The sequence below is a fragment of the Staurois parvus genome, unplaced genomic scaffold (assembly GCF_062004578.1).
Source record: "Staurois parvus isolate SC_StPar_1 unplaced genomic scaffold, SC_StPar_1.0 ptg000118l, whole genome shotgun sequence".
NCBI classification, from domain to species: Eukaryota; Metazoa; Chordata; class Amphibia; order Anura; family Ranidae; genus Staurois; species Staurois parvus.
Window position 1 is genome coordinate 9,610,992 of NW_028317914.1, and position 14,179 is coordinate 9,625,170.

Genomic DNA, 14,179 nt, shown 5'->3' on the forward strand with positions numbered 1-14,179 from the left:
TCGATCTATCCAAGCCTTTTGGTCCTTGTGGGGTACCCTCTGCTCGGCCTGGTAGGATCGTCAATTAAATTTGGCTTCACCTACTTGCTGCTATTGGGTTAGAGGCTTAGTCCCCACAAGGAACGAGACTGCGATCTACCCTACTGTCCTCTTTCCTTTCTGTATTATTGCTACTCGGCCTTTTGGCCATGATCAAGTTTAGTATCGACCTAGGCCCTTAGGGGTGTCTCTGCTGTCCATCTGCGTCGTTAAGAAGTTCTTCGATCTATCCAAGCCTTTTGGTCTTTTTGGGGAACCCTTTGCTCGGCCTGGTAGGATCGTCAATAAAATTTGGCTTCACCTACTAGCTGCTATTGGGTTAGAGGCTTAGTCCCCACAAGGAACGAGACTGCGATCTTCCCTACTGTCCTCTTTTCTTTCTGCAATATTGCTTCTCGGCCTTTTGGCCATGATCAAGTTTGGTATCTACCTAGGCCCTTAGGGGTGTCCCTGCTATCCAGCTTCGTCGTTGAGAAGTTCTTCGATCTATCCAAGCCTTTTGGACCTTTTGGGGTACCCTCTGCTCGGCCTGGTAGGATCGTCAATTAAATTTGGCTTCACCTTCTTGCTGCTATTGGGTTAGAGGCTTAGTCCCCGCAAGCAACGAGACTGCGATCTACCCTACTGTCCTCTTTTCTTTCTGTATTATTGCTTCTCGGCCTTTTGGCCATGATCAAGTTTAGTATCGACCTAGGCCCTTAGGGGTGTCCCTGCTGTTCAGCTGCGTCGTTGAGAAGTTCTTTGCTCTATCCAAGCCTTTTGGTCCTTGTGGGATACCCTCTGCTCAGCCTGGTAGGATCGTCAATTAAATTTGGCTTCACCTTCTTACTGCTATTGGGTCAGAGGCTTAGTCCCCACAAGGAACGAGAGTGCGATCTACCCTCTTTCCTTTCTGTATTATTGCTTCTCGGCCTTTTGGCCATGATCAAGTTTGGTATCGACCTAGGCCCTTAGGGGTGTCCCGGCTGTTCAGCTGCGTCGTTGAGAAGTTCTTCGATCTATCCAAGCCTTTTGGTCCTTGTGGGGTACCCTCTGCTCGGCCTGTTAGGATCGTCAATTAAATTTGGCTTCACCTACTTGCTGCTATTGGGTTAGAGGCTTAGTCCCCACAAGGAACGAGACTGCGATCTACCCTACTGTCCTCTTTCCTTTTTGTATTATTGCTACTCGGCCTTTTGGCCATGATCAAGTTTAGTATCGACCTAGGCCCTTAGGGGTGTCCCTGCTGTTCAGCTGCGTCGTTGAGAAGTTCTTTGCTCTATCCAAGCCTTTTGGTCCTTGTGGGATACCCTCTGCTCGGCCTGGTAGGATCGTCAATTAAATTTGGCTTCACCTTCTTACTGCTATTGGGTCAGAGGCTTAGTCCCCACAAGGAACGAGACTGCGATCTACCCTCTTTCCTTTCTGTATTATTGCTTCTCGGCCTTGTGGCCATGATCAAGTTTGGTATCGACCTAGGCCCTTAGGGGTGTCCCGGCTGTCCAGCTGCGTCGTTGAGAAGTTCTTCGATCTATCCAAGCCTTTTGGTCCTTGTGGGGTACCCTCTGCTCGGCCTGGTAGGATCGTCAATTAAATTTGGCTTCACCTTCTTGCTGCTATTGGGTTAGAGGCTTAGTCCCCACAAGGAACGAGACTGCGATCTACCCTCTTTCCTTTCTGTATTATTGCTTCTCGGCCCTTTTGGCCATGATCAAGTTTGGTATCGACCTAGGCTCTTAGGGGTGTCCCTGCTGTTCAGCTGCGTCGTTGAGAAGTTCTTTGCTCTATCCAAGCCTTTTGGTCCTTGTGGGATACCCTCTGCTCGGCCTGGTAGGATCGTCAATTAAATTTGGCTTCACCTTCTTACTGCTATTGGGTCAGAGGCTTAGTCCCCACAAGGAACGAGACTGCGATCTACCCTCTTTCCTTTCTGTATTATTGCTTCTCGGCCTTTTGGCCATGATCAAGTTTGGTATCGACCTAGGCCCTTAGGGGTGTCCCGGCTGTTCAGCTGCGTCGTTGAGAAGTTCTTCGATCTATCCAAGCCTTTTGGTCCTTGTGGGGTACCCTCTGCTCGGCCTGGTAGGATCGTCAATTAAATTTGGCTTCACCTACTTGCTGCTATTGGGTTAGAGGCTTAGTCCCCACAAGGAACGAGACTGCGATCTACCCTCTTTCCTTTCTGTATTATTGCTTCTCGGCCTTTTGGCAATGATCAAGTTTGGTATCGACCTAGGCCCTTAGGGGTGTCCCTGCTGTCCAGCTGCGTCGTTGAGAAGTTCTTCGATCTATCCAAGCCTATCGGTCCTTTTGGGGAACCCTCTGCTCAGCCTGGTAGGATCCTCAATTAAATTTGGGCTTCTCCTACTTGCTGCTATTGGGGTAGAAGCTTAGTCCCCACAAGGAAGGAGACTGCGATCTACCATACTGCCCTCTTTCCTATCTGCATTATTGCTTCTCGGCCTTTTGGCCATGATCAAGTTTGGTATCTGTGAATAAACTTCACTACAATTGAAACACTTTAGACCTTATAGACTGAAGGCATCTATGTGGAAGAGAGCTCTGCATTGATTAAAGAAGGGGAAATGTGTCGGGACATTACAGATGATCATTGCTGACCACTGCATCACCCGCCATAAGATAACAGCAACAACCCTTTTAAATCTGTTCTCTGTTTTTTGAATGAAAAGGGTTGTTCTTATGTAGATCTCTGTAAACAAGTCTGGAAAGGAAGAAGGAAGGTTCTAGGATGAGGCTTATCACAAACAGGCATCTAACACAAAAAATACGATGACTAGCATGGAGTAGTTTAGCGTAGTGTAGTTTAGTGTAGGTCCTGCCCTAAAAGAGTCTACCTTGTCGTGGTGGGCAGGCTTGTCATCTTATGGTTAAAAATGTCAAAATTGGAGAAAGAATCCATTGTCTCTGGGCAGTTTCATTTTTGACCATGGGATTCAACTAAAAGACTCTAAGATTTCACTTAGGCAGAGCAGAAAAAAATAGTTATATGTCTATATTTATAGAAAAAAGATACAGACAGTAATCTGTACAAAACATTTTAAAGTGGCTTTGTATGTTGTCAGAATTTTTAATGTTACACGTTTATTCCTTCTTTTTTATGTCGGCAACATTTCTCTGAATGTAATGTTTAACCACTTCAAGTCTGGACACTTTTACCCCCTTCCTGTCCAGGCCAATTTTCAGCTTTCAGAGGTCCCGTACGACGATCAGTGTTCCACTGTGTACAGAGGACACAACGGGCACTGGATTGCACTGCTGTGCGCTCCAAGGGAGCGCGCACAAGCAGGGGGCGGGAAGGCCATTTATAAACGGCCACCTGACCCTGCACTTTCACCGTCCGGTCATTTATATACAACCGGACGGGAGGTGGTTAATAAATCCTAGCGCTTCATTTAAAGAGTAACTCCACTTTTACGGGGAAATACAAATGACACCTACAATTCCTACACAAATCACATTATCTTTCATTGTTATTAACAAGCAACTTCCCTTCCTAATCTACAGGGGCCCTCCAGGAGGTGTCATTTCCTGCTGTGTAACTGGTAGGCTGATATTCCCACAAGTTGGCACTGACATCAGTCAGATGATGGGCGTCCCCTCCAACAACCATCATCTCTACAGGTTTGCAGACCCTACCACTTTCTCCACAGGTACCCCGCAGGAGCAGCCGCCGATCGATCACTGCAAAAGTCGTTCCCGTGTATTTGGTTCAAGAACACACGTGGATCTATCTGCACAATAACAAAAGGTAAGAATCTCCAAACCTTTCACAACCATAAAAATATACATTAATCACCCAGAGGGGAGTGTTGTCCTCTCAACAAAAGTGGAGTTACTCTTTAAAGCAATACAGGACTGAAGATCATTTCTGAATGATTGTCAGCTCTTGTGCCCAGACTTTACATTCCTGCATTAGCACTTCTTGGTCTTTTGATCAAATTTTGCTGCGTCGTTAGCCTGAGGGGTTTCCCTGCTGTCCAGCTACTTCGTTGAGAAGTTCTTCGATCTATCCAAGCCTTTTGGTGCTTGTGCGGTACCCTCTGCTCGGCTTGGTAGGATCGTCAATTAAATTTGGCTTCACCTACTTGCTGCTATTGGGTTAGAGGCTTAGTCCCCACAAGGAACGAGACTGTGATCTACTCTACTGTACTCTTTCCTTTCTGATTTATTGCTTCTCGGCCTTTTGGCCATGATCAAGTTTGTTATCCACCTAGGCCCTTAGGGGTGTCCCTGCTGTTCAGCTGCGTCGTTGAGAAGTTCTTTGCTCTATCCAAGCCTTTTGGTCCTTGTGGGGTACCCTCTGCTCGGCCTGGTAGGATCGTCAATTAAATTTGGCTTCACCTTCTTGCTGCTATTGGGTTAGAGGCTTAGTCCCCGCAAGCAACGAGACTGCGATCTACCCTACTGTCCTCTTTTCTTTCTGTATTATTGCTTCTCGGCCTTTTGGCCATGATCAAGTTTAGTATCGACCTAGGCCCTTAGGGGTGTCCCTGCTGTTCAGCTGCGTCGTTGAGAAGTTCTTTGCTCTATCCAAGCCTTTTGGTCCTTGTGGGATACCCTCTGCTCGGCCTGGTAGGATCGTCAATTAAATTTGGCTTCACCTTCTTACTGCTATTGGGTCAGAGGCTTAGTCCCCACAAGGAACGAGCCTGCGATCTACCCTCTTTCCTTTCTGTATTATTGCTTCTCGGCCTTTTGGCCATGATCAAGTTTGGTATCGACCTAGGCCCTTAGGGGTGTCCCTGCTGTTCAGCTGCGTCGTTGAGAAGTTCTTCGATCTATCCAAGCCTTTTGGTCCTTGTGGGGTACCCTCTGCTCGGCCTGGTAGGATCGTCAATTAAATTTGGCTTCACCTACTTGCTGCTATTGGGTTAGAGGCTTAGTCCCCACAAGGAACGAGACTGCGATCTACCCTACTGTCCTCTTTCCTTTTTGTATTATTGCTACTCGGCCTTTTGGCCATGATCAAGTTTAGTATCGACCTAGGCCCTTAGGGGTGTCCCTGCTGTTCAGCTGCGTCGTTGAGAAGTTCTTTGCTCTATCCAAGCCTTTTGGTCCTTGTGGGATACCCTCTGCTCGGCCTGGTAGGATCGTCAATTAAATTTGGCTTCACCTTCTTACTGCTATTGGGTTAGAGGCTTAGTCCCCACAAGGAACGAGACTGCGATCTACCCTCTTTCCTTTCTGTATTATTGCTTCTCGGCCTTGTGGCCATGATCAAGTTTGGTATCGACCTAGGCCCTTAGGGGTGTCCCGGCTGTCCAGCTGCGTCGTTGAGAAGTTCTTCGATCTATCCAAGCCTTTTGGTCCTTGTGGGGTACCCTCTGCTCGGCCTGGTAGGATCGTCAATTAAATTTGGCTTCACCTTCTTGCTGCTATTGGGTTAGAGGCTTAGTCCCCACAAGGAACGAGACTGCGATCTACCCTCTTTCCTTTCTGTATTATTGCTTCTCGGCCCTTTTGGCCATGATCAAGTTTGGTATCGACCTAGGCTCTTAGGGGTGTCCCTGCTGTTCAGCTGCGTCGTTGAGAAGTTCTTTGCTCTATCCAAGCCTTTTGGTCCTTGTGGGATACCCTCTGCTCGGCCTGGTAGGATCGTCAATTAAATTTGGCTTCACCTTCTTACTGCTATTGGGTCAGAGGCTTAGTCCCCACAAGGAACGAGACTGCGATCTACCCTCTTTCCTTTCTGTATTATTGCTTCTCGGCCTTTTGGCCATGATCAAGTTTGGTATCGACCTAGGCCCTTAGGGGTGTCCCGGCTGTTCAGCTGCGTCGTTGAGAAGTTCTTCGATCTATCCAAGCCTTTTGGTCCTTGTGGGGTACCCTCTGCTCGGCCTGGTAGGATCGTCAATTAAATTTGGCTTCACCTACTTGCTGCTATTGGGTTAGAGGCTTAGTCCCCACAAGGAACGAGACTGCGATCTTCCCTACTGTCCTCTTTCCTTTCTGTATTATTGCTACTCGGCCTTTTGGCCATGATCAAGTTTAGTATCGACCTAGGCCCTTAGGGGTGTCCCTGCTGTTCAGCTGCGTCGTTGAGAAGTTCTTTGCTCTATCCAAGCCTTTTGGTCCTTGTGGGATACCCTCTGCTCGGCCTGGTAGGATCGTCAATTAAATTTGGCTTCACCTTCTTACTGCTATTGGGTCAGAGGCTTAGTTCCCACAAGGAACGAGACTGCGATCTACCCTCTTTCCTTTCTGTATTATTGCTTCTCGGCCTTGTGGCCATGATCAAGTTTGGTATCGACCTAGGCCCTTAGGGGTGTCCCGGCTGTCCAGCAGCGTCGTTGAGAAGTTCTTCGATCTATCCAAGCCTTTTGGTCCTTGTGGGGTACCCTCTGCTCGGCCTGGTAGGATCGTCAATTAAATTTGGCTTCACCTTCTTGCTGCTATTGGGTTAGAGGCTTAGTCCCCACAAGGAACGAGACTGCGATCTACCCTCTTTCCTTTCTGTATTATTGCTTCTCGGCCTTGTGGCCATGATCAAGTTTGGTATCGACCTAGGCCCTTAGGGGTGTCCCGGCTGTCCAGCAGCGTCGTTGAGAAGTTCTTCGATCTATCCAAGCCTTTTGGTCCTTGTGGGGTACCCTCTGCTCGGCCTGGTAGGATCGTCAATTAAATTTGGCTTCACCTACTTGCTGCTATTGGGTTAGAGGCTTAGTCCCCACAAGGAACGAGACTGCGATCTACCCTACTGTCCTCTTTCCTTTCTGTATTATTGCTACTCGGCCTTTTGGCCATGATCAAGTTTAGTATCGACCTAGGCCCTTAGGGGTGTCTCTGCTGTCCATCTGCGTCGTTAAGAAGTTCTTCGATCTATCCAAGCCTTTTGGTCTTTTTGGGGTACCCTTTGCTCGGCCTGGTAGGATCGTCAATAAAATTTGGCTTCACCTACTAGCTGCTATTGGGTTAGAGGCTTAGTCCCCACAAGGAACGAGACTGCGATCTTCCCTACTGTCCTCTTTTCTTTCTGCAATATTGCTTCTCGGCCTTTTGGCCATGATCAAGTTTGGTATCTACCTAGGCCCTTAGGGGTGTCCCTGCTATCCAGCTTCGTCGTTGAGAAGTTCTTCGATCTATCCAAGCCTTTTGGACCTTTTGGGGTACCCTCTGCTCGGCCTGGTAGGATCGTCAATTAAATTTGGCTTCACCTTCTTGCTGCTATTGGGTTAGAGGCTTAGTCCCCGCAAGCAACGAGACTGCGATCTACCCTACTGTCCTCTTTTCTTTCTGTATTATTGCTTCTCGGCCTTTTGGCCATGATCAAGTTTAGTATCGACCTAGGCCCTTAGGGGTGTCCCTGCTGTTCAGCTGCGTCGTTGAGAAGTTCTTTGCTCTATCCAAGCCTTTTGGTCCTTGTGGGATACCCTCTGCTCGGCCTGGTAGGATCGTCAATTAAATTTGGCTTCACCTTCTTACTGCTATTGGGTCAGAGGCTTAGTCCCCACAAGGAACGAGACTGCGATCTACCCTCTTTCCTTTCTGTATTATTGCTTCTCGGCCTTTTGGCCATGATCAAGTTTGGTATCGACCTAGGCCCTTAGGGGTGTCCCGGCTGTTCAGCTGCGTCGTTGAGAAGTTCTTCGATCTATCCAAGCCTTTTGGTCCTTGTGGGGTACCCTCTGCTCGGCCTGTTAGGATCGTCAATTAAATTTGGCTTCACCTACTTGCTGCTATTGGGTTAGAGGCTTAGTCCCCACAAGGAACGAGACTGCGATCTACCCTACTGTCCTCTTTCCTTTTTGTATTATTGCTACTCGGCCTTTTGGCCATGATCAAGTTTAGTATCGACCTAGGCCCTTAGGGGTGTCCCTGCTGTTCAGCTGCGTCGTTGAGAAGTTCTTTGCTCTATCCAAGCCTTTTGGTCCTTGTGGGATACCCTCTGCTCGGCCTGGTAGGATCGTCAATTAAATTTGGCTTCACCTTCTTACTGCTATTGGGTCAGAGGCTTAGTCCCCACAAGGAACGAGACTGCGATCTACCCTCTTTCCTTTCTGTATTATTGCTTCTCGGCCTTGTGGCCATGATCAAGTTTGGTATCGACCTAGGCCCTTAGGGGTGTCCCGGCTGTCCAGCTGCGTCGTTGAGAAGTTCTTCGATCTATCCAAGCCTTTTGGTCCTTGTGGGGTACCCTCTGCTCGGCCTGGTAGGATCGTCAATTAAATTTGGCTTCACCTTCTTGCTGCTATTGGGTTAGAGGCTTAGTCCCCACAAGGAACGAGACTGCGATCTACCCTCTTTCCTTTCTGTATTATTGCTTCTCGGCCCTTTTGGCCATGATCAAGTTTGGTATCGACCTAGGCTCTTAGGGGTGTCCCTGCTGTTCAGCTGCGTCGTTGAGAAGTTCTTTGCTCTATCCAAGCCTTTTGGTCCTTGTGGGATACCCTCTGCTCGGCCTGGTAGGATCGTCAATTAAATTTGGCTTCACCTTCTTACTGCTATTGGGTCAGAGGCTTAGTCCCCACAAGGAACGAGACTGCGATCTACCCTCTTTCCTTTCTGTATTATTGCTTCTCGGCCTTTTGGCCATGATCAAGTTTGGTATCGACCTAGGCCCTTAGGGGTGTCCCGGCTGTTCAGCTGCGTCGTTGAGAAGTTCTTCGATCTATCCAAGCCTTTTGGTCCTTATGGGGTACCCTCTGCTCGGCCTGGTAGGATCGTCAATTAAATTTGGCTTCACCTACTTGCTGCTATTGGGTTAGAGGCTTAGTCCCCACAAGGAACGAGACTGCGATCTACCCTCTTTCCTTTCTGTATTATTGCTTCTCGGCCTTTTGGCAATGATCAAGTTTGGTATCGACCTAGGCCCTTAGGGGTGTCCCTGCTGTCCAGCTGCGTCGTTGAGAAGTTCTTCGATCTATCCAAGCCTATCGGTCCTTTTGGGGAACCCTCTGCTCAGCCTGGTAGGATCCTCAATTAAATTTGGGCTTCTCCTACTTGCTGCTATTGGGGTAGAAGCTTAGTCCCCACAAGGAAGGAGACTGCGATCTACCATACTGCCCTCTTTCCTATCTGCATTATTGCTTCTCGGCCTTTTGGCCATGATCAAGTTTGGTATCTGTGAATAAACTTCACAACAATTGAAACACTTTAGACCTTTCAGACTGAAGGCATCTATGTGGAAGAGAGCTCTGCATTGATTAAAGAAGGGGAAATGTGTCGGGACATTACAGATGATCATTGCTGACCACTGCATCACCCGCCATAAGATAACAGCAACAACCCTTTTAAATCTGTTCTCTGTTTTTTGAATGAAAAGGGTTGTTCTTATGTAGATCTCTGTAAACAAGTCTGGAAAGGAAGAAGGAAGGTTCTAGGATGAGGCTTATCACAAACAGGCATCTAACACAAAAAATACGATGACTAGCATGGAGTAGTTTAGCGTAGTGTAGTTTAGTGTAGGTCCTGCCCTAAAAGAGTCTACCTTGTCGTGGTGGGCAGGCTTGTCATCTTATGGTTAAAAATGTCAAAATTGGAGAAAGAATCCATTGTCTCTGGGCAGTTTCATTTTTGACCATGGGATTCAACTAAAAGACTCTAAGATTTCACTTAGGCAGAGCAGAAAAAAATAGTTATATGTCTATATTTATAGAAAAAAGATACAGACAGTAATCTGTACAAAACATTTTAAAGTGGCTTTGTATGTTGTCAGAATTTTTAATGTTACACGTTTATTCCTTCTTTTTTATGTCGGCAACATTTCTCTGAATGTAATGTTTAACCACTTCAAGTCCGGACACTTTTACCCCCTTCCTGTCCAGGCCAATTTTCAGCTTTCAGAGGTCCCGTACGACGATCAGTGTTCCACTGTGTACAGAGGACACAACGGGCACTGGATTGCACTGCTGTGCGCTCCAAGGGAGCGCGCACAAGCAGGGGGCGGGAAGGCCATTTATAAACGGCCACCTGACCCTGCACTTTCACCGTCCGGTCATTTATATACAACTGGACGGGAGGTGGTTAATAAATCCTAGCGCTTCATTTAAAGAGTAACTCCACTTTTACGGGGAAATACAAATGACACCTACAATTCCTACACAAATCACATTATCTTTCATTGTTATTAACAAGCAACTTCCCTTCCTAATCTACAGGGGCCCTCCAGGAGGTGTCATTTCCTGCTGTGTAACTGGTAGGCTGATATTCCCACAAGTTGGCACTGACATCAGTCAGATGATGGGCGTCCCCTCCAACAACCATCATCTCTACAGGTTTGCAGACCCTACCACTTTCTCCACAGGTACCCCGCAGGAGCAGCCGCCGATCGATCACTGCAAAAGTCGTTCCCGTGTATTTGGTTCAAGAACACACGTGGATCTATCTGCACAATAACAAAAGGTAAGAATCTCCAAACCTTTCACAACCATAAAAATATACATTAATCACCCAGAGGGGAGTGTTGTCCTCTCAACAAAAGTGGAGTTACTCTTTAAAGCAATACAGGACTGAAGATCATTTCTGAATGATTGTCAGCTCTTGTGCCCAGACTTTACATTCCTGCATTAGCACTTCTTGGTCTTTTGATCAAATTTTGCTGCGTCGTTAGCCTGAGGGGTTTCCCTGCTGTCCAGCTACTTCGTTGAGAAGTTCTTCGATCTATCCAAGCCTTTTGGTGCTTGTGCGGTACCCTCTGCTCGGCTTGGTAGGATCGTCAATTAAATTTGGCTTCACCTACTTGCTGCTATTGGGTTAGAGGCTTAGTCCCCACAAGGAACGAGACTGTGATCTACTCTACTGTACTCTTTCCTTTCTGATTTATTGCTTCTCGGCCTTTTGGCCATGATCAAGTTTGTTATCCACCTAGGCCCTTAGGGGTGTCCCTGCTGTTCAGCTGCGTCGTTGAGAAGTTCTTTGCTCTATCCAAGCTTTTTGGTCCTTGTGGGGTACCCTCTGCTCGGCCTGGTAGGATCGTCAATTAAATTTGGCTTCACCTTCTTGCTGCTATTGGGTTAGAGGCTTAGTCCCCGCAAGCAACGGGACTGCGATCTACCCTACTGTCCTCTTTTCTTTCTGTATTATTGCTTCTCGGCCTTTTGGCCATGATCAAGTTTAGTATCGACCTAGGCCCTTAGGGGTGTCCCTGCTGTTCAGCTGCGTCGTTGAGAAGTTCTTTGCTCTATCCAAGCCTTTTGGTCCTTGTGGGATACCCTCTGCTCGGCCTGGTAGGATCGTCAATTAAATTTGGCTTCACCTTCTTACTGCTATTGGGTCAGAGGCTTAGTCCCCACAAGGAACGAGCCTGCGATCTACCCTCTTTCCTTTCTGTATTATTGCTTCTCGGCCTTTTGGCCATGATCAAGTTTGGTATCGACCTAGGCCCTTAGGGGTGTCCCGGCTGTTCAGCTGAGTCGTTGAGAAGTTCTTCGATCTATCCAAGCCTTTTGGTCCTTGTGGGGTACCCTCTGCTCGGCCTGGTAGGATCGTCAATTAAATTTGGCTTCACCTACTTGCTGCTATTGGGTTAGAGGCTTAGTCCCCACAAGGAACGAGACTGCGATCTACCCTACTGTCCTCTTTCCTTTTTGTATTATTGCTACTCGGCCTTTTGGCCATGATCAAGTTTAGTATCGACCTAGGCCCTTAGGGGTGTCCCTGCTGTTCAGCTGCGTCGTTGAGAAGTTCTTTGCTCTATCCAAGCCTTTTGGTCCTTGTGGGATACCCTCTGCTCGGCCTGGTAGGATCGTCAATTAAATTTGGCTTCACCTTCTTACTGCTATTGGGTCAGAGGCTTAGTCCCCACAAGGAACGAGACTGCGATCTACCCTCTTTCCTTTCTGTATTATTGCTTCTCGGCCTTGTGGCCATGATCAAGTTTGGTATCGACCTAGGCCCTTAGGGGTGTCCCGGCTGTCCAGCTGCGTCGTTGAGAAGTTTTTCGATCTATCCAAGCCTTTTGGTCCTTGTGTGGTACCCTCTGCTCGGCCTGGTAGGATCGTCAATTAAATTTGGCTTCACCTTCTTGCTGCTATTGGGTTAGAGGCTTAGTCCCCACAAGGAACGAGACTGCGATCTACCCTCTTTCCTTTCTGTATTATTGCTTCTCGGCCCTTTTGGCCATGATCAAGTTTGGTATCGACCTAGGCTCTTAGGGGTGTCCCTGCTGTTCAGCTGCGTCGTTGAGAAGTTCTTTGCGCTATCCAAGCCTTTTGGTCCTTGTGGGATACCCTCTGCTCGGCCTGGTAGGATCGTCAATTAAATTTGGCTTCATCTTCTTACTGCTATTGGGTCAGAGGCTTAGTCCCCACAAGGAACGAGACTGCGATCTACCCTCTTTCCTTTCTGTATTATTGCTTCTCGGCCTTTTGGCCATGATCAAGTTTGGTATCGACCTAGGCCCTTAGGGGTGTCCCGGCTGTTCAGCTGCGTCGTTGAGAAGTTCTTCGATCTATCCAAGCCTTTTGGTCCTTGTGGGGTACCCTCTGCTCGGCCTGGTAGGATCGTCAATTAAATTTGGCTTCACCTACTTGCTGCTATTGGGTTAGAGGCTTAGTCCCCACAAGGAACGAGACTGCGATCTACCCTACTGTCCTCTTTCCTTTCTGTATTATTGCTACTCGGCCTTTTGGCCATGATCAAGTTTAGTATCGACCTAGGCCCTTAGGGGTGTCCCTGCTGTTCAGCTGCGTCGTTGAGAAGTTCTTTGCTCTATCCAAGCCTTTTGGTCCTTGTGGGATACCCTCTGCTCGGCCTGGTAGGATCGTCAATTAAATTTGGCTTCACCTTCTTACTGCTATTGGGTCAGAGGCTTAGTTCCCACAAGGAACGAGACTGCGATCTACCCTCTTTCCTTTCTGTATTATTGCTTCTCGGCCTTGTGGCCATGATCAAGTTTGGTATCGACCTAGGCCCTTAGGGGTGTCCCGGCTGTCCAGCAGCGTCGTTGAGAAGTTCTTCGATCTATCCAAGCCTTTTGGTCCTTGTGGGGTACCCTCTGCTCGGCCTGGTAGGATCGTCAATTAAATTTGGCTTCACCTTCTTGCTGCTATTGGGTTAGAGGCTTAGTCCCCACAAGGAACGAGACTGCGATCTACCCTCTTTCCTTTCTGTATTATTGCTACTCGGCCTTTTGGCCATGATCAAGTTTAGTATCGACCTAGGCCCTTAGGGGTGTCTCTGCTGTCCATCTGCGTCGTTAAGAAGTTCTTCGATCTATCCAAGCCTTTTGGTCTTTTTGGGGTACCCTTTGCTCGGCCTGGTAGGATCGTCAATAAAATTTGGCTTCACCTACTAGCTGCTATTGGGTTAGAGGCTTAGTCCCCACAAGGAACGAGACTGCGATCTTCCCTACTGTCCTCTTTTCTTTCTGCAATATTGCTTCTCGGCCTTTTGGCCATGATCAAGTTTGGTATCTACCTAGGCCCTTAGGGGTGTCCCTGCTATCCAGCTTCGTCGTTGAGAAGTTCTTCGATCTATCCAAGCCTTTTGGACCTTTTGGGGTACCCTCTGCTCGGCCTGGTAGGATCGTCAACTAAATTTGGCTTCACCTACTTGCTGCTATTGTGTTAGAGGCTTAGTCCCCACAAGAAACGAGACTGCGATCTACCCTCTTTCCTTTCTGTATTATTGCTTCTCGGCCTTTTGGCTATGATCAAGTTTGTTATCCACCTAGGCCCTTAGGGGTGTCCCTGCTGTGCAGCTGCGTCGTTGAGAAGTTCTTTGCTCTATCCAAGCCTTTTGGTCCTTGTGGGGTACCCTCTGCTCGGCCTGGTAGGATCGTCAATTAAATTTGGCTTCACCTTCTTACTGCTATTGGGTCAGAGGCTTAGTCCCCACAAGGAATGAGAGTGCGATCTACCCTCTTTCCTTTCTGTATTATTGCTTCTCGGCCTTTTGGCCATGATCAAGTTTGGTATCGACCTAGGCCCTTAGGGGTGTCCCGGCTGTTCAGCTGCGTCGTTGAGAAGTTCTTCGATCTATCCAAGCCTTTTGGTCCTTGTGGGGTACCCTCTGCTCGGCCTGGTAGGATCGTCAATTAAATTTGGCTTCACCTACTTGCTGCTATTGGGTTAGAGGCTTAGTCCCCACAAGGAACGAGACTGCGATCTACCCTCTTTCCTTTCTGTGTTATTGCTTCTCGGCCTTTTGGCAATGATCAAGTTTGGTATCGACCTAGGCCCTTAGGGGTGTCCCTGCTGTC